The sequence below is a fragment of the Mangifera indica genome, chromosome 5 (assembly GCF_011075055.1).
Source record: "Mangifera indica cultivar Alphonso chromosome 5, CATAS_Mindica_2.1, whole genome shotgun sequence".
In the NCBI taxonomy this organism is placed as follows: Eukaryota; Viridiplantae; Streptophyta; class Magnoliopsida; order Sapindales; family Anacardiaceae; genus Mangifera; species Mangifera indica.
Genome location: NC_058141.1, coordinates 18,274,438 through 18,288,532, shown reverse-complemented (window position 1 = coordinate 18,288,532; position 14,095 = coordinate 18,274,438). Strand labels below are relative to the sequence as shown.

The window sequence follows — 14,095 nt, the reverse complement described above, 5'->3', positions numbered from 1 at the left end:
TCCGGGTACCCTGTTAACTTATACATATAAAAACAAATACCATCTCCATTGCCACCTCCATCTGTGTTTCATGGACCTTAACTTACACTATTTCCGCTGATTTTCTCACCTTCTTTTTTTATTTTCACTTAGGTTAACAAGAAGCGCCATATTCTGACCAACCTTCTAGCGTGCTATTCATTATTCAGTTTCTATTTTCTTTGACATTGATTTCTTGATATTGAAAAGGGTATACCTAATTTGCTTAACTTAATAATTAAAACTTTTAAAAATTAATTAATGGATTAATGTGGATCACGTGTGTGTGAATATAGGAAACTAGCCAACCAGTTAATGATTAAAATATATTGGTAAACAAATGTCGAAGTCCATGATTATAATTACGAGATGCATTTTCCAAAATCACTCCATAAATGACAAGAATTAACAACTGGCTTTTGAATAATCACACTGTCATTGTTTGATTCAATTTAAATTAAAAGGTCATGTGGGTTGATTACTATTGAACTAAAGCTCAATTACCAGAAGAATCGTTGAGTGATAGATAGTTTGATTGGATCACTGAATCCTGCATCACTATGGACCTAAATTTTTACCAAATTAAGAGAAAACGAAAGAGACTAATTGCCCACCTCAAATAAAAGACAAGAAAATTAACCAATTGGATCTACCTGGACAGACTGGTTATGGCTATGCCAAGTCTCTTTCTGGACAACTAGGAGTAGAAGATTGTTTCTATTATGCCAAATATATCATTATCTCAGCCTCGCTTTTCTTTTCCAGGCATCTTTTGCTAAATGTGCTTCCCATCCAAAAAATTCATGCCTTAGGAACTTGAAATAGGTAGGTCAATTTTGAAATCTAAAAGCATGAAAATTGTGTTTCAATTTTAATTTTTTTTTAAAAAAAGAAAACGTTGTCATTTTGACCGAGGGAAATATTCGGCGAGGAGTTGGGTATAGGGTAAAAATGCAAAGTAAAAAGGAAAGCGTGGACCCCTGACTCTATCTGTCGGTCATCGCCTCGAATTCCTCGCCTTCCCTAAAAGTGACACGACAGACGAGGGTCCTTTTTCATGAAAAACTAAAGTTATCGAAATATTTTATTATATTTTTATTTCCAAAATATAAAATTGGAATATATTATGAAACTTAAAAAAGGGTAGATATTAAATGGCGTTTCTATTATCGGGCAGCTCAATTACTCAACCACTCCTCTGACTCACATCTAGCCCTCCTTTACTTTGATTCCCTTTTCATTCAATTATTTTTATCATCATTACAAAATTTATATTATTTTCTTTTCCGATCGTACCATGGTGATTTCCTTGTAATCCGACGGTCCATAGTGGGTGTTCATATCAAGGCTGCAGACAACTGGGTTTTTTGATTGATGACACCATCAACCTTCGTACTCAAAATCTAATGGAGGTGTTAACATCAGAAGAAGGATCTGGCTAATCGAACGGTCGATATTAGAGTTGAAAATTTGAATTCATACAACCTACATAGTTTGACAACATAATGCATACATACAGAAACAGCGTGTGCATGGGGTCGTGGTCATTTCTGGAGCTGAGAAAACCAGCTGGTAGGGCCGAACCTGCACCAATGTTTTGTCTTTTTTGGTGTTGGCTTCTCACTTCTTTTACTCTTCTTAAAACCCCTTTACCCTATCATTCTCTTCATCATCATCTCATCTTACAAAATCCAAAACTTGCTCATTTCTTTCTCTGTCTTTCCTCTCATCCCCCTTGAAGGTAGCCGAGACTCTTGGGGGATCGATAAACACATAAAACCCCTTTTTCATAAACACAAACGGTTCAAGAGTTTTCAAGTTTTATTTCATGGGGAGCCTTTCCTTTTGAGGGGAATGTTGTCTGGCTCGAGGACACTTATTTTGATCCATATAGATCTGGATTTTTGAAATTATCATTTATCTAATCGACGATCATGTGTAGCGTCGTCGGACCAGGCTTCATTCCCCCCAATTATTGCTTCCAGATTCATCCGTCCTTGCATGTACAGGTTTGCTTTCTCTTTTCATTCTTCGTTTCATTTTTTTCCCCTGATCATTTGAGTTTTGGGTAAAAGTCGTTTGTTTGAACTTACGGGCTTTAGCTCGTACAGAAATTAAGATTGTGAAGTTATATCTTGATTGCTGTAATGATGAAATATTTGACTGTTCGTTTCATCATGACTCTTTTTTATTTCTGATGAGGTTATGATTGTATTTTGTCAGTCTAAACCCTTTTTCTTTCATTATTAGGAAGCATTGTTTTTCATGATAGATTCCAGGATCTGATCTGTCTGTTTCTGCTATTTTCAGATCTGGCCTTTTAGCTTTGTTAGCATCTTTTTTTTTTTTCCCTAGGGTTCCATGTTTACAGCAATCGCCTCTACTCACTGAATAATCTTTAGTAAAAGCATACAGCAAGCTTTTCATGTAAAAGCAAGCAAGTGTTTCCCTTTCCATCACTGTTGAAAGATCGCTTTTTTACAGAAATTATCTCATATAGCCCTACCTTTTACTCTATTTTTAATTTTATTAAGTTCTATTTTCTGTTTTGTTCGTGGAAGATTTCTTCAGCATATTTCTTAATGGTGTTTACTCCATACCAAACATCCCCTGGGGCAAGAGCTTCTGCTCTTTATGTCAACATTGTATCTTACCAATCAAATGGAACACCGTATGCTTGCCTTCCATTGTCTTTCCATAACTTGCATAAAAAGAAACCGGTTCGTTTATTCGTTTCCATGGCTTTTCTATAACTCTATGGAAGACATTTCTGGTGTCATTTAACTTATTTGTTTATTTTTTCCGTTGAATTTGTGCATAGCATGTGAAGTTAAGAAAATGACAAGGAGACTTCTAAATCCGTGATGGTTGTGATACGGGTATGGTAATCGGTGTGGGAATTGACCACTGGCCTCAGCTTCGTCATCTCCTACTTTAAAACCCTAATGCTTTTTCACCCATATATCATTTTTTCATACGTATTTCATGTCTGTTGTTCCATAAAGTGCCGTTTCCCTTCCTTGGTTTCACTCAATCACTTTGTTTCAGGGTTTTGGGCGAAGTTGAAGCATTTCTATAATCATTATGTCAGGTGATTGAATGGTTTTCATTTTGGTCATAAAAGAGCTAGAAATATATGTCTTTAAATGCCATAGATAGATATGTACTTTAAAGAAATGTTTCATGAAATTTAACAACCAGATATGGTTAAGAAAGATTTTGAAGATAAAATACTACTTAAATGAGTAAACTGTCCTTAAAAGTTCTATTTCCTATGCAGCCTTCATTAGTTACTGCATTTCAGGGAACTAATGATTAAAACCCAGGTGCCGAAATTGTTGGTGAAATTAAGTTACTTTTTTCATAATTTACTTAATTAATAACAGAGAAAACGAGGGATATAAATGCACGCAAAATAGTTCATTAATTATTAGTAAGAAGGGTGGAAACCGGGAAGAGTTATCTAGCCCTTTAGATCAGCGTAGGTGGTAAAACGTCAGCAGGAAGATAAGCCATTGATTTTATGTAATTTGTCAAGGCGATAAGTAAAATTAATTAGTTAGTATGAAGATGTTTGGTTTGGAATCCAGGAAGCGTCAGTTTTCTCTTTCCTTTGCTCCTTGAGAGCAATGAAAACACTACCAATGTGGTGAATTACGTGGATGCTTATCTCCTTGATCCATGCTGAAAAGGGATTGTATGAATGCTGTCTCATAAAGGAGTGGCTTTTGGGAAATTGCATCTTTTTGACCTTAGCAAAGATAAAGTAAAACCCTTGTTGCTCTGCTTTAGTTGTTGATTTTTGAGGATTGCTGCTTTTAGTGCAACTGTTTTTCAAGAGAAAGTGTCAAGTCTTTCGGCCATTTCTAAGACTATGAATTTCCCTTATGCCCACTACCTTGAATGATTAGTGTGTAGTGTGTACAACTTGACTAATATTTCGTCAGCCTAGCAATTTGAATTTTCATGGGTTGCTGCCTGCTAAGGAGGCTCATAAGTACTTGTACCAAAATAGTGAAGTTGAAGATAGGGTCTTTAGAATTTGACCTTTCTCACGTCTGATCCAGCACATTAATTTGTTTCATTCTTCAGCCTTAGTAGCTTCTACATAGAATTGGCCTTCTTGTTAATTTATTCGTTACTATTTCAAAATCTTATCTCTATGATGAACGAAAATTGTCCAACTTATAATAATAAATTTATGGCTTAAATGGTACACAAAATTCAGCTGTCAAACCGTCACACACACTTGATTAGAGGCCGTGTAGATAATACACGTATTAACAAAGAGCAATATTATGTGCACTAATATGAATATATTCAAATGATGTGTTATAGATGATTAAATGTTAGTTTATTCTTAATTTAAAATTACTTAGTTATATAATGACAATACATAATTGAATATTGATGTGCATAATTTTATTGGTTAAGCAAAACTCGTATCTCTCCATGCTTATCATCATTTCTATCCTTCCCATAAATATAAAACAAATATGAATTCAATTTTCAGCTTTGTCCCATTGCATTACAAATGAACACTTGAAATAAATTCTTGGAAATTGTAAGTGGAGCATCATAGCAATATTCGTGGTAGAACTGAGATGAGCATTAACCTCTTTAGTTTCAGGAAATCAAGTAAGCTTCACAACAATGGGCCTTATTAACCCAAACCCATGTTCATACGTACAAAACTGAAACCAGTGAACATGTGTGGTCCAGTTTACTCCAAAGAACCACCTTATTCTGACGTAATAGCTCATGTACAGATGGGTCAGAACAAAAAAAAGCTGCCTTTTTATACTTGGTTATTCGATACTTTCCTTTTCCTCTGGGCCGCCATTTTTATGTTTTTCAAATCAAGGATTTAGAACCGGCCGTAGTTAGGCTCGAGGTGGCTGGCTTTCATAGTTTTTAAAGAGTTTTAGAATGTATCGAGCCGATTCAATGAAGCGAAGCTCATAAGCATCCGGTTTAACATAACTGCATCTATTTTAATAATATATATTAAAAAAATAAAACCCAGCTTTATTAAATTGTAATAGAAGAAGTAATTTTAATTATTTTTGAGGGTGCATCTATAGAAGCTGTAGATGTGGGTAATGGTATGGAATTGGTTGGCATTAGGGTCCACAGGTTTTGAGGTCAAATGATGTGTGCTGGAGGAATTATACATTTTAAAACGCCAACACAATTGTACTCCAAAAGCAAAAAGTAACAGAGAATAAGATTTCAAAAATATCTTTAAATTATAACTTTTGCTTTTTGGAAAAAGTTACACTCACTCACTCACTCCCTCCTCCACTTTGGGTTGTTTTCAATTCCCCACTTCCTTCACTTTCGCTTATCTCTCCCCACCATCTAAATTCCCTAATCATCTATTGTAATACCAATAAAATACATTCAAGTACAATGTAAGTGGGTGATTGAGGCAGCTGCTTATTGACTAGATAATCCGGAAAATGTTCCACTGATTACAAGCGTGCTTTTATAAACCGGACCAGCTGATTCAAGTGGGAATGGAGGCAAGTCTGATCTAGGTGATGGTTCATAGTAAACAAAGGCTTGGAATTGGTGTGAATCGTGGTCAAAGCATAAAGTTTAAAAAAAATTAATTGTATTATACAGTTTAAAAATTTGTGATAAAGTTTGATCTTTTAACTATCACTCCAACGTATAACAATTAATAGATGATAAGTTTTATTATTATAGAATCATATGCCTAAAATTCATCAACAACAATCGATGAAGCTACTATTGCATTATCATTCATAATTAGTACATTTACTCCAATGTAATCTTGTTACTATAAATCTATAATATAAGATATTAATAGGGAATTAGTATAGGGTAAGTCCAAATCATCAAAAGACAAGTTAGTTTTTATTATTATCGTATGACACATATTTTTCATCTTAATAATAACATTGTGGATGTAGGCTTTTATAATTTTTTTTGGTCAAATCCCGTAAAAACCATGTGTTTCATTTTTCTCTATTTTAAGTTTTCATATTCTTACAATTTGGTTTATTTTACATTTGTATAATTTTACACATTAACAAATAACGAGACTCAAACCTATATCACAACTATTAATTTGGGAAGCACCACGATGCTATATATTATGTTTGATTTTATTTTTTTAATTTAATCTATATTTTAGATATTATATAAAAAATAAAAATTTTTATAGATATCACCGTATCAAATTTATTTTAAGTAAAAACATTTTAAATTTAATAATAAAATTATTTTAAATACTATTTTTAATATTAATTTAAAATTCGTGGATTGATCTCCTGTCCTTTCACAGGTCAACGTTCAATCCTTTTTTTTTTTTAAAAATTATTATAAATATTTGTTATAATTCTAGGTTGATTTTGGGAAACCATATTGTTGGCTGCATTGAATTCCGTATACCAATGAGCTATTCGAATTTCGAATATTATCTATTTTTCATAAATAAATTACATAGCGTAACCTCTATCTCTTATTTATGTCTTGTCATTGTTGGTAGTTATACTTCCTGTCAATCAGAGTCTATAATCATTCTGTTCATTACAAGTTAATAATAATTATGAAAGTAATTATCAATTAATCACCAAGAACGTGAAATATTTCCCTTAAATATCTTATTGTCATCATCAAAATACTATATTTATAAATAAATTTTGTAAACTTATTCTAAAATTGAAAAAAAAAAATCATATCACGCCCAATATCATGTTATCATCTCAACTTTTATAATTAAAATTATATATATTTATTTTAAATATATAAAAATATATATTTATATAATAATTTTAAATTAAAAATAAAATAATATTTAATTCTATAATAATATATATATAATTATATATACAAAATAAATACACAAAATATTATTCCAGTCTAATTGAAGCCACTTGTGCAGCTGGGGTTGGACCATGAAATCCATGATATCTAGCCAAACAGATTCTGGGTCCCATATGAATAGTAATCAAACCTGCAGAAAAGGATATATTTGTCATTCTACTTTCGATTTTGTTCCGTCATTTATGTTTGGGCCATGTAATTTGTCCGTGCAGAGGTCGTCCTCATATGGAAAGACCCCTCTATTTTATGATTTACGCTATTGATTCCCTGATATGTATCTGACGGTCAGAAACTGAAGATCACGTGCCTTTGGCGGCACACAAAGAATAGCATTCCTTTCTGTTGACGTATGTATGATTACTGAAGTTGATGATTTTAAAAGTACTTGCTTTTAATAAATAATGGTTTTCTAAAGTTGATTTATTTATCTGCTTTAAATATGACGACATAAGATATGAATTCGGATGATATAAATTATATTACATGTCAAAAAATTGGGATATTAATTAAAATAGGCAAGCGGATTCCCGCCTAAACCTTTTTCGGCAACAAATACTCTGTTTTACCTTTCTAAGCAAATCATCTTTTTCATTCCAAAAATGTCCCTAATCTAATTTTACAAATTCAACGCCTGACTTTTCCGATTAACCGATTTCTACCACGAAAATCATTAATATTATATTAAGATTAAATTATCTAAAATAAATAAAATTATAAATTAAAAAAGGATTAATATTTAAAAAATAATTTATTTGTATATATCAAATTTGGATATATAAAAAATGATAAGTTTTTCTTTAAATTATTTGTAATGAAAAATATCTAAAAATTTTATTTTTATAAAATAATTGAAGTGAATTTGGATATTTATAAAATAATCTATTAAATAATATATATTTATAATATAATCTATTTTTATAAAATAGATTATATTTTATTTTTACAAAAACAGAATTTGGCAAGGGGTGCGTGGATTTGGTAAGGGGTGCGGCAGTTTGGTAAGGGGTGCGGCTGCGTGCGAGCGCGCTGGTGCGTGCGGGCGGGCGCGTGCGTTCTGGTGCGTGCGTGCGGGCGCCCTAGCGCTGGTGCGTGCGTGCGGGCGCGCGCGCTCTGGTGCGTGCGAGCGGGCGCGCGCAGCACCCGCACCCTTCTAGCAAATTGCCGCACCCCTTCACCAATTGCCGCACCCTTTAGCCAATTGCAGCACCCTTTCAGCAATTCCCGCACAGTTCAACAATTCCTGCAAATAATGGTGCGACAATTGCTCACAGCGTACGGCCATTTCTGAAAGGGTGGGGCAGTTTCTGAAAGGGTGCGGAAATTTGTTGAAAGGGTATGAAAATTTCTGAAAGGGTGCGGCAGTTTCTGAAGGGGTGCGGAAATTGTCAAAAGGGTGCGTGAATTTTCTGAGGGTATGGAAATTTCTGAAAGGGTGCGGCAATTGCTGAAAGGGTGCGGGAATTTACTGAAAGGTATGACAATTTCTGAAAAGGTGCGGTAAGTGCCGAAAGGGTGCGGGAATTGTCAAAAGGGTGCGGAGATTTGCCTAAAGGGTATGACAATTTCTGAAAGGGTGCGGTAAGTGCCGAAAGGGTGCGGGAATTGTCGAAAGGGTGCGGAGATTTGCTTAAAGGGTATGACAATTTCTGAAAAGGTGCGGCAAGTGCCGAAATAGTGCGGGAATTGCCGAAAGGGTGCGTAGAACAACTTATCGTCTTTTTTAATGAAAACCTTTATTAAGAAAATTTTAAAAAAAGTTAATAATTATTTTTAATAAGCAGAGAATTTAATTCTTCATTAATATTTAGTTAGGGTAGATTTGTGGTAGCTGAAAGTATTTACTGCAATAATAATAAAACTAAGATGATTTACTTCCTCCAGTAAGAAACCGTTGTTATTTTACAGAGATTTCTTTGCTTCTTCGCTTACTTTTAATATTTCAAAGCTTCATTATAACTTCAATCTCACTTTTCAATCTCAGTCTTTTGTTCTTGAATCCATACATTAGAAAAAATGGTAGGAGTGATGTTTATGCTAGGATTCGGGGGAGAATGGCGCAACGATGAAGGTAATAATCTCAAATATATCGGTGGATTTCAGAAGCTGTTTTCGGCTAATAGAAAAATTGATTACGAAGGATTCAAGGAAGGAGTATGTTTTCGTTTAGGTATCAATCAATGTTTTAATGAAATTAAAATTTATATGCCAAGTCCAACAGAGTTTAGCGATTCACCTTATTTATTGAAAGATGATTATGATATCCGAATGATGATGCAGTTATGTAAATCTCGCAAAAAGTCTCATTTTTTTCTTGAAGTGGTTTTACAGCAACATTCACAACCAAGTCAACAGACTCATCAAGAGACTCATCAAGAGATTCATCAAGGTCAAGAGACTCATCAAGAGATTCATCAAGGGATTCAACAGAATCCATCAACCGAAGTTCATTCCATGGATAACATATATACAGTACCAAATAGTGTACCAGAGAGTGTAGCAGGAAGTGTACCAGGATGTAGCAGGATAAATATAGATGGTATTGAGAGTGATATTGGTTGGAATTCTTTTTCTCAAGACTTGGCATATGGTGAAAGAGGCCCAGAACCAATATGGGGTACACCTGAAGGCTGTTATCAAACAGATGATTTACCTCTCGTGCATGATATTAACCCTCAGGAAGAAGATGAACATTGCGGTTGTGATAATGACAATGATAGAGATGATAATCCTGCGGAAATGCAAAATGATGATGTTGTTGATGATGCAAGGGTTGATACGTCAGTGACAACCCCTGAACGTGTAGTTGGTCGCAATCCATTTTTTGGTGGTCCAGAACCCTATAGAGATGTTGAAAATGAAGGAATTGCGGTTCATACGGTTGCACCATCAGGCGGCAAATTAAAAGTGAAAGACCAGTTTGCATCTAAAGCAGTTTTAAAAGATACATTATATAGAGATGCAATCGAAAATGGCTATCAATTCAAAGTCTCGAGCTCAAATAAGAAAAGATGGGATATCAAGTGTTTACATCAACAATGCAAATGGAAAGCAGGAGGGGTTAAGTTAAGTAATAGTGATATATTTGTATTACATAAATTAGGAACACATACTTGTCCTCGCGATATCATAAGGCCTCACCACAGGCAAGCAGGTAAAAGGACACTTGGAAAAATCTTACAGAACTTATTTACTGCTGGGGATCGCGTGTATAGGCCAAAGGAAATTATAACAGATATGGCAGATAGGTTTCAAATTGATATATCGTATGCACAAGCTTGGCGTGCAAAGAATTGGGCATTGAACGAAATTAGAGGTTCACCGGAAGAGTCATTTAGATTATTACCCATATTTTGCTATAATCTTCAACAACGAAACCCTGGTACTATTACAGAAATTGAAACTGACTCAGACAATCGATTTCAATTTGTTTTCATATCTTTAGGATGCTCTATCAGAGCATTCCGTCAGTATTGTCGTCCAGTTATTTGTATTGATGGTGCATTTTTGAAAGGTCAATATTGGGGTACACTTTTTATTGCTGTGGGCAAAGACGGAAATAATCAAATTTATCCGATTGCGTTCGGAGTTGGTGGAAGGGAGGAAACAATGACTTGGACCTTATTTCTCCGAGCGTTACACAGATGTATCGGGGATCTCAATAATCTAGCAATCATCTCAGACAGACACAATGCCATCACTCGTTCTGTGAGAGAGGTGTTTCCTAATGCACATCATGGCTGGTGTAACCATCATATAAAAGGAAATATGCGTGCTCGATATAAGCAAACAAAACATATAGAGGGATTATTTTGGAGAGCGGCGAAGGCTTATCGAACAGAGGATTTTGAAGAGGCTTTGCATATGATTAAAATTGAAAACCCCACTGCAGCTGCTTATTTGGAAGGGATTGACTACACACGGTGGGCTCGTGCTCACTTTCCTGGCATTCGATATAACATAATGACCACAAATATTGCTGAATCATTTAATGCTTTGGCACGGCATGCACGTAAACTTCCAGTGGTTATGCTTATTGAATTTCTACGTTCGACATTACAAAAATGGTTTTATACTCGTCGCAATATAGCAGGTAAAAAAGTCATTTAAATTGTTAATATTCATAATATGATCTGTATAAACCATCTATGCCTGTATTTTTATAATTGTCTGAAATGTTATAATATTTTCTAGATACTTGCACTCATCCTCTGACTCCATGGGCTGAAGAAAAGTTAGCCAATCATATTCATAAATCAGCTAATATGATTGTCAAACCAATAACCGTCGATAGATACGAAGTGTATAGCAGTGGTAGATCTGTCGCTATCGTGAATCTTGCAACAAAAGAATGCAGCTGCAAAAAATTTCAGCTTTCACAAATCGCATGCGTACATGTTGCGGCAATTGCCAGATTTCAAAACCTCTCCAATTGTTATCCTTGGGTAAATAAATATTACTCAACTGAATATTGGAAAACTGTCTATCGGGAGGCTGTTGAACCTTTGGGAGATCCTTCCGAATGGGTACAACCTGAAGATATCCGTATTGTTAATCCACCACAAATGCAACAACGACGTTCCGGTCGTCCTTCAGAACGTAATAGAAGACCATCAGAAGGAGAAGAAATATGTCAAATTGAATGTAGCAGATGTCATCAGAAAGGGCACACGCGTTTAGTTTGTAAAAATCCCTTATCGGCAGCTACAACATCTTCATCAGGTCTAGGTTTATCAGAAAGAATATAAATTCATGTAATTTTGAACATTACTATATTAAATTGTCTTTGCATATATGATATATTTGTTCATATGCTGTGTGGGTTTTTTGCTTTTTTTTTCTTTACACCCAAAGTTTTGTGAAAAAACACTATCATCGACGGCCGAAGGGTTTACTAATTATTTCACATATTATAACGATAAATAATATAAAAATAATCCTTTAAATTCTGTTTTCCTGTCTCATAATCATCAACTCGCAAAGGATTCGCCAAGTAGAGTTTTTTTTTTTTTTTAATGCTTCCTTTTTCTGATTCAAAGTATTGGGTTTCTTGTTAAAGATGCAAATACACTTTGTTTCATATTAGGTCAGTTTCTTTATTTATTTCTTTTTATTTTCCAGTGTTTTGTGGTTTGAATAAGTATTTTATTGGTTTGTGTACTTATTCTATCATGAATTTTTTGTAGTTTGTAGAGTTAAAGCTGATTGCTCTTGTTATGATGGCTTAGTTGAGTTCTAGTAAGTTCATAAAAAATTAAACTTTCGATGCTTTCTTTTGGATCTTGTTTCCATATATTGAAGGAATTGCTGGTTGCTTTCTAATTTTTTTTTAAGTTGAAATTCTGATGGCTTGACTTCTTGATATTGTTTTTTTCCTTAATTTGAATTTGTGTTGGTGAGTTACTTTACTTCTGGATTATACACTTCGATTTATATTGGTGAGCTCTCAACTATTGAGTGTAAAGGAAGCCACAGCAGAACAGTGTACTTGTAATGTTCTGCTGTGGCTTTTACTATGGAAAGCGAAGTTTTCATTTTTTTCTTCCTGTTGATGCCTGGAAATGACTTTATGTTGTTTCAATATATCCAGAATATATTGTGCCACAAAATCTTGTATGGATCGATGCTTGTTTGTTACTCAAATAGAGTGGATATTGCAAAAGCTTTTGCTTGCTCTTAAAATGGAAGAAAATTTGCTTTCAAAGTAAGTTCAAAGTAAGCTTATGCTTTTTGTGTTTATTGTCTGCATTTGTTAGATATTGACATGGTAGTTAATTTATAGAAATTAGTGTCATTGAGGATTTCCTAGTGGATGGAAGAGTCATGAAATGCACTGATGGATCTTCTGCAACATTGAGCGAAAGTAATTCAAAAGTCAATGTCCATCTAGATGGTGCAAATACAATGTTGGAATTGTTGAAGCAACTTAAGCTAACCAGTTGGTAGCAGGGAGCATTGTATTGGCATCAATATCTGCATCAACAAATTTAGTAAATTACCATAATCATTTAGGCATTCATTAACAGTATTACTTAAAAATTTCGGCAGCATCTCCTCTGTAATTTCAATATTTCCCAACCTGTATATACCAAATTCAAAGAAATTGCACTCCAATATTATATTTATCCATCAACCCAAACTCCAGCCACATCAATATATCAATCAAAATATGCAATATTATATATTAGAAACTTCCTAAATAAATCAACCTATCTATGCATATGACTAAAACTCAATACATCTTAACCAATAAATACAAAATAAATATATTAAATTTACATACTATTAAAAAAAAAAAAAGAAATTTTTACAAGTTGATATATAATACAAAATATCAGAGAAATATTGAATTCCCGGCATGCTTCCATATTTTGGATGCAAGAACGCACCGCATATAGGAAGCATTTCTGGCCCTAAAATTTAATCTCTTCCCAGTTGCTTTATACTCTAAAATATATATTGCGAATATTCCGCAATCACCGGAGGCAGTGCCTTGTTGTGGTACATCTACACATCTAGTAATAGTCAATGGATCTAACTTTGGCTCCAGACCCCGTGACACCCAATAGTTGGTCGCACTAATAATAGCCGGAAGATAAGAATATCGTTGCATAGCCTCCAGAAATCTTTCTGTAGATCCAAAAAATGCCTTCGAAGAGTCATACACCGTCAAAGTCCATGCATTTAGATCCAATTCACCGCATGCCCAGTGTTGAGATTCATAATTGATCGGAATATAAACCTGTAAGGTCAGAAATTCATTCCCATAAGTAAAATTTTTACTTTATTATATACTGACACAAATAATATATCTGTTTTAATTTAAATGATACATACCCGATCAACGTTAGCCCATGCGATATAACCTCTATGTAACTCTGGATCATTTATCCCTTCGATCGGATCTAATAATAATCGTGGCCATTGATAATTATCTAATTTATAATTTTCTCGTTCTTTTATTATATGTGGTAACCACCCATCAAACGAAGTTTCCACACAAGTCCATTTAGCATTCGGAAACGTATGTCGTAATACCACTAAATAACTATCAATATGCTGAAAAGTAAAATAATATTACAAGTGAGCAAACATTATAAAATAAATAAAAATATTGAGTAAAAATAATGAAACTTTTGCATTTACAGATTAATATACCTGATCTAGTAACCACTGGTTATCTTCAGTTATTAGTTTCCACCACTTAATTTTATCACACGGTCCA

At 34.0% G+C, this 14,095-nt stretch overlaps 1 long non-coding RNA gene across 1 annotated transcript; it reads left to right on the top strand.

Moving 5' to 3' along the window:
• Positions 1-1,247: 1,247 nt before the first annotated feature.
• On the top strand, positions 1,248-4,127 carry LOC123216190. The gene is made up of 2 exons (XR_006502204.1): positions 1,248-2,027; positions 2,840-4,127. It is a non-coding gene; the product is annotated as an uncharacterized LOC123216190 (long non-coding RNA).
• The last annotated feature ends 9,968 nt before the right edge of the window (positions 4,128-14,095 follow it).